Source organism: Thamnophis sirtalis, unplaced genomic scaffold (genome assembly GCF_051295495.1).
Source record: "Thamnophis sirtalis isolate CommonGarterSnake01/CBP01778 unplaced genomic scaffold, rThaSir2_p1.2 scaffold_8, whole genome shotgun sequence".
Lineage (NCBI taxonomy): Eukaryota > Metazoa > Chordata > Lepidosauria > Squamata > Natricidae > Thamnophis > Thamnophis sirtalis.
The window spans coordinates 38,199,195-38,212,218 of NW_028261388.1; the positions used below are offsets into that span (position 1 = coordinate 38,199,195).

Below are 13,024 nucleotides of genomic sequence, written 5' to 3' on the forward strand. Positions count from 1 at the left end.
TTGCCAACAGATTAATGGCCCTAAAAAGATTTTTTAGATTTACTTTTGATTACAAAGGAGGCTTCAAGTAGGTCCCACCTATAGGATGTGTGCCATGAAATAAAAAATGTTAAACATCTGCCATTCATTTAACCAAGGTCACAGCTATAGAAATGGAAAGTGTGAAGTGGCACAATCTTAGTTAGGAAGGTTATTTCTTGGTTCTTTTGATTATCTTGTTTGTTCGTTGTGGTTTGTAAACATAAAAGTATCTTGGAAGCATCCTGCCTTCTGCTAAACTAGGATCCCTTTTCCAAATTAGACATGCCTGCCATTCACTTACTGAATGGGCATAAGAGTGTCAGTTTTGACTGAAAAGAGAAATGTTTCCTACAAATATTGTTTATGGCCTCTGGACCTTAAAGTTTAAGCTAAAATAGGGAAAATGTTTAGAGAGTCATGTAACAAAGACAAAATGAAAAAGTGGAGACAAAATAGAATTGAGTCAACAATATAGTTTAGCAAGAGTTACATATTCATCACTACACTCATAAACAGCCTTCAAGCAACAGACTTTGTGTGAAATGGACCACTCTATTCCAATTAATTTCATTTGCATAATGATGATATTATGCAAATGACACACATTGATTAAAATGAGGTTATGTGGCATTTCTATAATGATGATATTACACGAATAACAGAAAGTGACATGGATGATGTACACTCTGGTCTAGTGAAAATTTGTAAATAACAAACATCTGCCTAAATTAGTCTATAAAGATTAGGTGCAGTCAAAAATTATATATTGGTGATTGGTAGAGCATAATCCTGATATTTTCAGCCAGAATTGAGGAGAAAGAGTCTGCTTGAATATCTGTGAACATATGCTCTCAAAATAGTCTCTGTTGGTAACTTAGTTCATGCATGCCTTATATACAAGGTTTACACAAAATGCTAAACTAAACTAACAATTATAATTTAGATTATAATTTAGCACTGTATGTACATTAAGAATGAATAAAATCATTTCCTTTTGTCCATTCTTCTGCAGTTGGTACATGCTTCAGTCTTCAATAGCAGAAGAAATACTTGAAGGACCTAAAATACATTCAGTGTTATCATACTAGGGTTTTCATTTTGTGTATATATAAAATTAAGGCAAATTAATATGTCTGAACAAGTTTGATGGATTTTTAAATGGAGGGTTTGCTCTTCCTCTTTGATATAGGTACATCATCAAGCTTTTTATGTCAAAATATAAAACTGAGATAGCTACACTGTAGTTATACTAAAATAGCAAACCTTTTTTGGGGGAGATATATATTAAAGCAAGGTATCTCAAACTATTTACCAAACCTCAAGAAAGCTTGAGAAGGAAAGATGAAAAATAGTTTTCTATGGAGAAGAAATGTTAAGATTGTACATTGACTGTACATTGAAACAATGTACAATGTGTACAGTGGAACAGCTCTTCTATAATTCCCAGTGTAGTATTGTCATTGACCTCACCTTCCTGACAGCTAGAGGTTACACACTTAAATAGAAGCTAAATAACATTGAGAAAGAAGAGACTTCCATAAAATGTAACCATAAAGTGAGTGCTCTAAATCCATCTAAGTTAGCTTTTCTATCTTAGATTGGATGAAGAGGCTAACATGATGCTACAACATTTAATAGCCCTGTTTTATTTGTCAGTTACAAAGGATACTTAAAAATAGAGCCTGTCTCTATCTCTTTTTTCCCTTAGTACATTCCCCTCCTTATTTTTATTCACTTTTCCTTCTTTTGTTATTTTTATATTATAAAAGAAGAAACAAAACTGAAAGAAGAAACAAGAACACACAAGACTCATATTTGCAGACATCAAGAAACTTAAACCATGATCCATTGCAATTATCCATAGCTGATCCGTATTAATCAATTCTGCAAACTACTAAATAATTGGAGCCAGGTGTTTATCTTTCTGATGCTGTACATATGTCCATATATCTATTTTCTTTGCTGAGGACTGAAAAAATTAAATCTCAAACCAAAGTCAATACTTTTAGAAACATGGACGATATATATAAATATAAGCATTAATTTCACAGCATTTTCATAAAATGAACTCATTTCTAAAACGTTGCCATTTCAAATAGGGTTTATAGTGAGTAATACTTCCATTTCTATTGTCACTGTAGCTCCTAGCCAGGAAAGTTTTAAGTTTTTCTCACCTCTCTTGTTTTATTGCTTCCTGTAGTTTATTGTAATTGTTTCGAAATATATCTTTGTTACATCCTGTGAAGTAAAATCCTAGATGTTTCACTGGATCTTTTGTTATTTCATATCCAGATTCTTTTTACACAAAATGTTCTTCTGTAAAAGATAAGTGCCTTGCTATTATCTTTGTTTTCTTTTCATTGCTTTATATTTGGAAAAGCAATGAAAATCTTTGAGTAATTTCATCAACAGCTATGTGGAATTTCATGGTTTCATGATTATTAATACTATATCTGTGTAGCTTTTCAGCTTGTATTCCTTAATTTTGATCCCAATTATCTGTTTCTTGGTTTGTTTGTTGGATCTTTTTGGCCAAAACTACAACTATTACTAAGAGTGGAGGAGAGAGAGTTGGCATCCTTGTTTTGTCCTTAAATAAACTTGGGGGGGGGGGGAAATCATAGCCTATTCACTCCATGGAAAATGGTTAAGGTATCAGATAGTCCTCAATGTAAAATCACAATCAAGCTCAAATTTTCCATTGCAATTCCCAAGACAGTTGCTAAGTGAGTTTTGCCCCATTTTACAACCTTTCTTCCACAGTGGTTAAGTGAATCACTGCAGTTGTTAACTTAGTAACATTGTTGTTAAGTAAATCTGGCTTTCCAATTGCCTTTGTTTGTCAGAGATTAGGAAAGGGGATCACATGACCCCCAGGACACTGCAATCATCATAAATATATGTTAGTTGCCAAATGTCTGAATTTTGATCATGTGACCATGGGGATGCTGCAATGGTTGAAAATCAGTGGTGGGTTCCTAGTGGTTCAGACCAGTTCGGCCAAACCGGTAGTGGTTTGGCAGCCTGGGTCGCTGGAACCGGCAGCAACCCAAGCCTGCCATGCCCCCAAACAAGTTCTCTGGGTGGCGCCATAGGTGCCATCATCTTATTTTTTGGTTCTGTGCATGCGCAGAACAATTTTAATTGTACTGCGAATGCGCACACGTGCGGCGCACACACGAGCAAAATGGCAGAAGTGCCTGCTGGAGCCCACCCCTGCTGTAAATGTGAAAAACAATAATAAGTCACTTTTTTCAGTGCCATTGTAACTTAGAACAGTCACTAAAAATGGTTGTAAGTCAAGGACGACTTGTAAAATATTTAAACAGGAGTCAAAATTAGTTCTAATATGAAAATTGTATTGTGAATATCTGTTCAATGTTGGACAGTTTTTGTACACATGGTAACCTCCATGGACAAAATAAATAATTGTTATTCTGATTAAATATTTGGACATTCTTGTTTCCTCATATCACCTGTTTTCAGGGACATACTGTAAGCAAGGATGTCGACGACTCAATATTAGGTAGGGACCACATTGCAGCATAATTCATTAGTAAAGAGTTTGGCAGCCATATCTGAAGAAACACATTGTTTTTAGTGTTGGAGCCTTGTTCACACAAGCCACTAAAATGGAGGAATAGCAACTACAACAATAGTAGCTCAGGTACAATTTGGGGAGTAGCAGAGCCAATAGTCATGTGAATTACCAGAAATGGACTGCAAATATTGAAACGGGTTTTCTGTATCTCTTTGCTGCCATCTAATGGCGCCATCTAGTCAGTTTCTATTAAGGTTCTCCATTGCTCTGCTTGTCATATTGTATGGTGCCTAGGCAAATGCATTGGTCCTCTATTCATGCTGTGTCTGCAGGAGATACTGACCAATTATTTTTTTAAACCAATGTTTTGACTTGGCACTCTTATCCCTTTGGTCTCTAAACAATGGTGGGATTCAGCCAATTCACACCACTTTGGGAGAATTGGTTGTTAACCTTCTGAGCTATTTGGTGAATTGGTTGTTGGAAGAAATCATTAGGGCAAAGAACCAGTTGTTAAATTATTTGAATCCCACCACCACTGTCTCTAAATCAGATGCCATGCATTGTCTGATGAAAGTTATAACATTATTTGCAATAACTAACCTGACTAAGAATTCTAAACAACTCAAAAACTTGCAGATTATTAGTCTAAAAACCATACTGACTGGTAACTGATACTTCTGTGTTTCCCTGAAAGTACGATCTACTCAGAAAGTAAGCCCTAGCTTTATTTTCACACGTGCACCCAATATAAGTCTTAACCCCAAAATAAGCCCTAATTAAGACCCCACCCACTCCAGGGTACACAGGTAAAAATTAAGCTAGGGAGGGGATAGGGGGTGGAGCTGCCCTACTACTTATCTTTGGACAGTTGCAGCCAGGCCTCGTACACCTCAGCCCATTTATTTTGTTGCAGCCAGCAAGGCTTTCCTAAAGGCCTCTGTAGCCAATAACAGGGCTCTGAAACAATCCAGAGCTCTGTTATCAGCTGCAGAGGCCTCAGGAAAGGACAAAAAAGTTCCTAAAGACCTCTAATAGCTAAAAAGAGGCCGGTAGCAACTTGCGCAAGTGATGTGAGTCAGTGGACAAAATCCCCCCCCAAAAAAATAAGACCTGGTGCCTTTTTTGTGGCTAAAAAGATATGATAGGGTCTTATTTTTGGGAAAACACAGTATATTTTCCTATGTTCAGAAAAGAAAAAAGTACAGTATACAATTTTGAAAAATAGAAAGTGGTACAATAAAAGTGTTATTGTTTATATGTGCAAAGTCACCCAGTTGTTCTGTTGAGCTCATCAAACCTGCCTATATCATTGTAGAAATAAATGTTTCCAACAAAATAAACAAGATAGTAGCATGAGTTTCCTGCCAGGCACAGTGGTAAAACTCTTGTTCTTGCTCAGTTCTATATTCCAGAGCAGAAACAAACATGTTAAATAAGTGTTCGTTGCTGAATTTTAGAAAATCATATATTTCTGTGTATATATACATTATGTATGGATATGATCTTAATCAGTCCAAAGTTCAAATTCTGGGCTTCTTTCTCCTGTCTCTTTGAGCCAGTGCACATTTGGCTGCTCTTTTTCTGGCCTTCAAGCTTTCAGCCATCTGTTCCTTGTTTACCAAATGGGTATCTTTGGCATGAAAATGAAAATCCCATGCTTCATCAGTTTCAACCATTACATTATGTTAACATCAATTCTCCTCTTTGGGCTGTTTTTAGCTTTGTATTGAAAACCAAATATAAAGCATTTTACAAATTAGAGAGTAAAGCATTTAGGGAAATAGTTTCATGGGATGCCTGCATTTTGTGCCCTGACACTTCAGCACACAGAACCAAAAATTCATGAGAAAAGATATAATAGACATGGCTACACAAGTCATAGACCCAATGTCACATATGGAAGACATCTTTACCGTGGAGCTTCAGGGCTGCCACATTTAGTGCCTGGGAAAACGAGAAGGGGGATAACAAGGATTGGTGTAGGATTAGCCATAACAACATTTCTTTCTCTGGGAGTCAAGGGCATTCGGCCTGCACCTGGATGGGAATGACTGGGGGTTGTCTCCAGTTGAGATGGTGAATTGATTGGACTATGTGATGGACTTGTGAGTGCAGAGGGTGGATCTTTGACTTTCTTTTGGGTGGGGAAAACCCGGAACTCTCAGATTCGGGTTTTCCCAGATGTGTCAACATGGCATCTCTAATAAAATGGAACTTTGAGGAACTTCAAGCTTTGGAGTCTTCTTTCATTGGATGTGTTATTTGGAACTATCATACTCAATATTTCAACTGTTTTAAGAATTCAGACAATATCTTCCAATAGGCTTGGATCTAAAGTGAGCTCCCAGGAATAGCAAAGTGAGAAAGGCAGCTGAGCAAGCACAGCTTCTGCTGTCAAGTCACCCTAGACATCAGAATATGTGTGTTATCTATCACATAAGTGAAGTACCCTCCAGTTGAGGACTACTCAGTAATCATGCTTATAACTGACCAAGTGCTAGAACATAAGTGCCTGATTTCTCAGTCTGGCCCCTGATGCCCTTGGCTGGAAATGGAACATCACTAGATTACTTTTTCTTTTAACTGGAGTGTCACCATTGCCATAATTTGAATGAGAGAGAAAGTAACTGAATTATTGTTATTTGCTCTCCAAATACTCCATGACACTATGTCATTTGGCAGCTGTAACATCTAACCAGGCAACATCAATTTAGAAATTGAGGATAGATCACTGGGAAAAAGCTTCCCTACCAATCTTGCCTAAATTTTCAATAAAACTTGGCATATTTCAAAAGTTTTAGAACACAAATTTTTCCTGGCACAGAAAGAAAGAATATGCATTTCTATCACTATTTCTGCCAGTATCCATTGTCTTTTGTATACTGGCAGCTAAGGGAAGGAAAGTATTTCTCACCACAATAAATTAATGAATTTACTGATGAAGAACTGATGCACAACTCATCTTAAAACTCATTCAGGAAGCGCTAGCTAGGGCAAATGTAAGGCTATTGCCATTCAGTTATCCATTATCCAATTTTCAATTTTTGTCATAAAATTCCTTTGTCAAAAATGTTTTTCAAATATTACCTTAAATAGGTAGGACAATTTAAAAAAATAACATAATTTCAAATAATAAAAAGAAACAGTTTCTTATTGAAGTTAGTATGTTATAATGTTCCAGTACAACTCATAAATTAAACAGTTTAAAAACAGTAATCAAATGTGTTGCTCGTGAAACTTTTATGTAAGAATTTTCATTTCAAGTACATTTTTCCAGGACACTTATTAATAAAACAATATGGAAAGAACATCCAGAAACAATAGACATAAATATATAGAGGGGAAAACCACTGAATTGGGCAGATTGATTGTATAGCAAGACATTGGAATTGATTGGTTGTTTGGTTGGTTGTTCGATACATTTCATAAGAATTGTCTTTACTTATTTTCTTCATATCCTAACATTTAGAGCAGTGGTGAAATTCAAAACTTTTTACTACTGGTTCTGTGGGCATGGTTTGGTGGTAGGGTCCTGTGACTGAATGGGCATGGCTAACTCTATGTTACTCAGTCACATGCCACCATCACCAAGCCACACCCAGACAACCCAGTAGGAAAAAATGTATGTATGAGTCCATTCACAGTCGAGCTGCTGTTCCCTTTATGCTTCCTGGCCCCTTCTCTCCTGGGGGTGGAAGTACCTTAAAGGGATAGGCTGCAGCAGCTCTGTTGTGAATGGAGAGGGAAAAGTTTGGATAGTCTCTGCGAGAGAATTCAACATTAAATGCAGCAGACAATCTGAATGTTTCTCCCTCCATTCACAGCCTGTCCCTTTAAGATAGTCCCCAGGAGGAAGGGGGCAGCATAAAGGGATCAGCAGCTGTGCTGTGAATGGATGTTCCCCCCTATCCCCCTCCCTCCCGGGAACTATCTTAAAGGGACAGGCTGCAGGAGCTCTGCTGTGAATGGAGGGAGAAACATTCGGACTGGGTGGGTGGGTCGAGCGGCCAGAAGAGATGAATGGGCGACCAGGCAGGCATGGGCGGGGCACCACCAGGGATTTTTGCCACCAGTTGGAGAACTGATGCCAATTGTCCCTGCTGGTTTGGCTGAACCGGGCCGAACTAAGAGGATTTCACCCCTGATTTAGAGCCTTTTAAAATATTGGGAAATTACTGATGTTTAATTTTCCAAATAACCAGAAGCATGCAATATCTAAATGCAGCTGCTTCTGTTTTAGCTTTTAGCTTATAATGGCACAAAAACATGGCATCTTGCTGTGCACTAAGTGATGCTATTAACTGCAATACATCTCAACACATTATCTGATTCTCAGAATTCCTGAGCATCCATAGTCAATCAATACCACACAATCAAAGTCACAAAGGTTCCTGTACTGTTGCTATCCATTCAAACCCCAGATTTCACAAATGATATTATACATCAGTCAGCATTCACTAATCATCTAGCAAAATGAGGTATTATAAGGTATTGTAATCACCCGGACAAGTGATTTTCTGGTCCCATAGAATCTAACAAGGGACTTTTTTCTTGTTTTTGTTGTTTCCGTTTTTGAAGAAAAGGGCCTGCATATGGGACAGGTGGATTCTATTCAGTTTTAGAATTACAAATGAGATACTTTTTAACTCTATAGAGAAAATAAGAATATTCTGGAAAGAGTTTGTTCTTCAGCACACTGAGTGGAGTATTGATTGACATATCCTTTAATAACCTAGTTAAGCTGGAAGTATGGCTGAATCTAGAAACCACACTTCTAAGGAAAATATATTTAAAAGCAAAACCCTCAAACAACCCTGTATAAATTCACCACTCCAGTTATTTCAGAGTCCTTTCAAGCTATTTCAGTACTGGGAGATTGTTCTACTGGTCTAAATTCAGTTTTTCATTAATGAAATCTAATATCTTGAGGGCATAGTGAAACTTTTCTGCTTTTAGTTTTCCTATATAGAAATTCCCAAATAGTGATTGCTAAATTCTAAATAGTGATTGATTTGAAAAATGCTTTTATGTCATCTTAACATACAGGAAATAGGAAAACGACAAACCCCAGGCAGTAGTGATGTAGCTCTTTCCTCTGGAAAGTCTTAAAATGTTAGGGGGGGTGGGACATTTATTTATTTAATTTATATGCCACCCAACTCCCTATTGGGGGCCATTGGGAGCTATATTACATTTGTTGGGTCATCTTTATGTTCCAATTGAAGATTAGTGCTACAAATATATTTTTAGAAATATATGAGCTCTTTTTCTCTCTCCCCTCTCTCCTGAACTTCCTCATGCTTTATTGAAATATAGTTTATTTTTTTCTGCATTGATTCTGCCCATGAGAATACCTTTGATGAATAATTAAATTTGGCATGCCATTTATTGCTTAATTTCAACTCCCAACATCCCTCATTGTTAGACATGTTTCTTAAGGATGCTGGAAGTTGCACTTCCACGTCAAGATGTGTGTTCTTACACTTTTCAGAGGTTTTCATATTGTATATGTCAAGTACAATGTGAAAGATTATTCTTAGATTATTAATAGATTAGATTACAATAATAAAACATTTTAATTAGTGCAAGTCAAACTTTTGGCACAGTGTAATATTACAAAATAGAGAATCAATAAGATGCTATGGACTAATGGGAAAATGCCTAGAGACTACTTTAAGTGATGGATGCAGATTATATAACTTTTTTAAATATTCATTCCATTGTATTCCAGTATAAAATGATTCTCCAATTTTTTTAGTTTGATCCGTGCAAACAGAGGCAGAGAATGTATAATGATTGAAATGCTATGCATTTCTAAAACTCCGTAATTAAATGTTGAGTGCAACATGCAAGTTTCATTCATACTGTTTAAAATGGTTGCTTCCTGGAATATTTTATGAACAAAATGTTTATGTGGAATGAATAGCTTCTACTGGAGAGAGTGGTTTTTTGTCAATATTTTATGCAGTGTTCTGTAGCTGGACTGGAATATTTCTTGAAACAAGCTTTGCAAAACAGCATCAGCTGTTGAATATAAAACAATTTATTCCATGTACCCTAGAATGGCAATATAAGAGTGAAACCAGCCAGGTATTAGATATACCTTTGGCTGTCAAGAATAGTTTATTTGGCAAAGCTATTAAAGTCTGCTTAGAATTTGATGGAACAGTGCCTTGGATAAATTTACTGTGTTAGGGATTGTTGCCAAGACTGATAAACACTCTTAACAGACCACTGGGAATTGTATCAAAAGTAATTTTGGGGATAACCCCTGGGAATCAAAAGTATGCACTAGACATCATGTAGCATAAATGCTCAGTAAAAAGTTTATATTATTTCTTGTAAGAAAATAATTTTAAAAAATATCTCAGAGAATTTTGTATATCAAAATACATTAAATTTATTCAAATGTCTAGTTTAAAAAGCTAGCATCAAAAGAGATTCCATGGGAAATCAGCGAACTTATTTTATATGTCAGGAATCTTGCTAAAACATATAAAGGCAAGGGCATCTGCACTTGAAAAAAAATATTTAATTACAGCAGGGTTTGCCCAAAATTGCATTGGAGCATGTGACAGAAAATGCTACAATCAGATGCCACACAATTTTAGCTTTTGATCTTTTTTCTTTAAATATCATCTTAAATCATATCAGTTTTAAAATATAGATGAAAGTATTGTGCATTACTTGCTGATAGAAACAGGCAATTGCTATATAAACTTTATTCCAATAGTTGAACATTACAACTTCATTCCTCTGTATCTGTCTCAAATTTCTCATTAGTTACAAAAAGTGGATTTCAGTGAATTCCAGCACTGACTTCTGTCATTGCTTCTTGGACAGTATGCTGCTGCATACTCACTCAGAGTCACACTTATCACCACTGTTAGGTAAGCTCCCTGTTGGGAGAGCAAGTGCGTTCAGAGAAGTGTTGTGAGAGTTGTGTTGGAGAACACACAAAACAGCATACAGAGACACTGCAGTTTAAATAGGCTTTTACTTTCGTGGAAAGTATCAGAGTCCATCAAACAGTCCAAGTCATACATGGTTAAGACAGTCAGTCATCAATGTCTTTCAGTTAAGGGATAATCCAAATAACATAGTCCATCATCATACAAACAGTCCGGTACACAAAGTTTGCTAGCAGTTGCAAAACTTACAATAGCTCACACTGATCACTATACGGCACTTCTAACAGCCAGCTTCCAAACACTCAGATCAGATCAGATCAGCATCTAACAGTGATTCTGGCTCCCTCTTAGGGCCAATTGAGGAAGCAGCACCCAATCACATTTACAGCATGATTTAAAGAAACAGGTACAGCATTGTTACATGATTTATATATTGCCAACCCAACTGTTAGATTATATTCCTAACAACCACTTTATGACATAGTATTAAAAACTTCTCTTAAGGGCTCTGGGAGCTGCTTTGAAACAGAAGGATAACTTGTATCCTGCTCCTATCTGTATCAATTGCCCATTATATGAATTTACCTCAGATGCAATGTAAAAAATGTTTTAATGTTTGGTCATGCATTGTGGGGAATTTAATATAATATATATAGAAGAAGATGGAAGCCCTGGGCCAGTTCACTTGCATACCAGAAACATCACCATCTGTCAGAAAAGCAGTTCATGTGTATCTCTTCAAAACATTCTAGCATCTAGCATCTCAAATGAAATAACATTCATTTATAAAATCCATAGAACATTATTCTAAATTCCATTAGGAAACATTTGGATGGAATGCACCCTAATTGGAGAACAGTGCTTTAAAGCCTTCTAATCTCCTGGCCCACATAAGAATGACTGTCACCTGGGATCTTTGAAGATTAAATGGGTGCCTCGTGGATCTTGGTGGTTTCCAACATATTCTTTGAGATATCCATTGTGACCTTGTAATCGGTTCCTTTGAGTGCCTGTTCATCTTCTTGCAACAGAAAGTGACCAGAATGCTTTGACTGCCATGATTACCCTTGGCTAGATGGTCCCTAGTGAATTCCTGGCTTACTGAGGACCTACAGGAAATGAAGTAGCAGAAGAGGTGCTTGGAGCACTGTGATAGGAAGATGAAAAATGACTAGAACCAGCAGGGAAATGAGTTTGGGACTTCACTTTGTTATTTCATCTTCCTTATTGTGAAGCGAGGGGGAAAGTGTAGGAGCACTTACAATATAGAATGTCTTGTCTTGTAAGTTTAATTAGTTTGAACTTGGTATATTTTTTATAAGTTGTAAAAATAATTATAACGTCTTTGAGCAACTATCATTTATTGCTGTGCTGTGTTATGTATTTTATTTATTGGAATTTGTCAAACAAAAGCGAGAACAAGAATAAGAGAATAAAAATCCAATGATAGGGATGATAGGCACATTAAGTGCATTTATGCACGCCCTCTCTATATGTTTGGGGTATGTTATTTTTGGGGTTACATCTATTTTCATTGGTATTGTTTTTTATTTATTTATTTATTTATTTATCATGATTATATAATCTATCTTTCTAAAAGCAACTCTGGGTGGGTTCTAATAATTATTGTACAGTGTTATGGTCAACATTTTGTGAAGTTGTGGTGTATTCATATTCCTTATTATTGAACTATAGAAGTTGTAACACATTTGATGAATATATTATAAACTGCTCAACAAATTTGAATTTTATCTAAAACTGATTAAATTCATATTAAATAAATTCACAGTCAAGACAATTAACAATCAAGACATCTCTTTAATTTCTCTAAGAACTGAAAACATTTTTTCCCATACTGTACCTGCTGAAAATCAGTTCTTGATTGTGGTTACTGAATTTGTTCTAAAATAAATACTACTTTAGTATTTCTTGCACCTGAAAATGAATGGTAGGCATATCTTAAGACCAAACTGCATACTCCATGCAAATGCACTATAACACTAGACTAGCAGGCTCCTATTGAACAATAACTGTAGTTAAATGCAAGTGAAAGTGACAAACTGAATTGGACAGAAGGCAGTTTTTGTGGACAAGACAAGGGCTGGCAAACATTGCTATAAGTTTCCTGGTACAAATAATGCAAATTAAATGCTTGCATCAAACTTTATGAATTAATTACATACACACGCCTTTGAACAATGTAGCAATACACATGTGATCATTGTGATGTCATTTTGACTTGCTAAGCTATGGACAGGGAGGCCTCATCTTAGCAGTAACAGAGACAGGATGAAAACTGGCAATGGGACAGTAGATTGCACATTGGTACTGTATTTCCATGAAAATAAGACCCGTCTTATTTTCTTTTGACTCCCCCCAAAAAGGGCTAGAGCTTCTTTTAGGAGGGTCTAAGTATTGACTCACCTTAGGGCAGTGGCACCAATAGTCCCACCCAGCAAGAGCCCGCTGCTGGCCCACTTCTTCTGCAGCCACTTGATGCCACCCGTGTGTGTCCCCTAGCCTCCATTTCACTGTCTGAAAGCCCTCT

The 13,024-nt window shown here is 36.5% G+C and overlaps 1 protein-coding gene across 1 annotated transcript in view; it reads left to right on the plus strand.

Moving 5' to 3' along the window:
* Positions 1 to 13,024, plus strand: part of EPHA6 (EPH receptor A6) — a 415,820-nt gene that overhangs the window by 353,126 nt on the left and 49,670 nt on the right. The window lies entirely within an intron of this gene.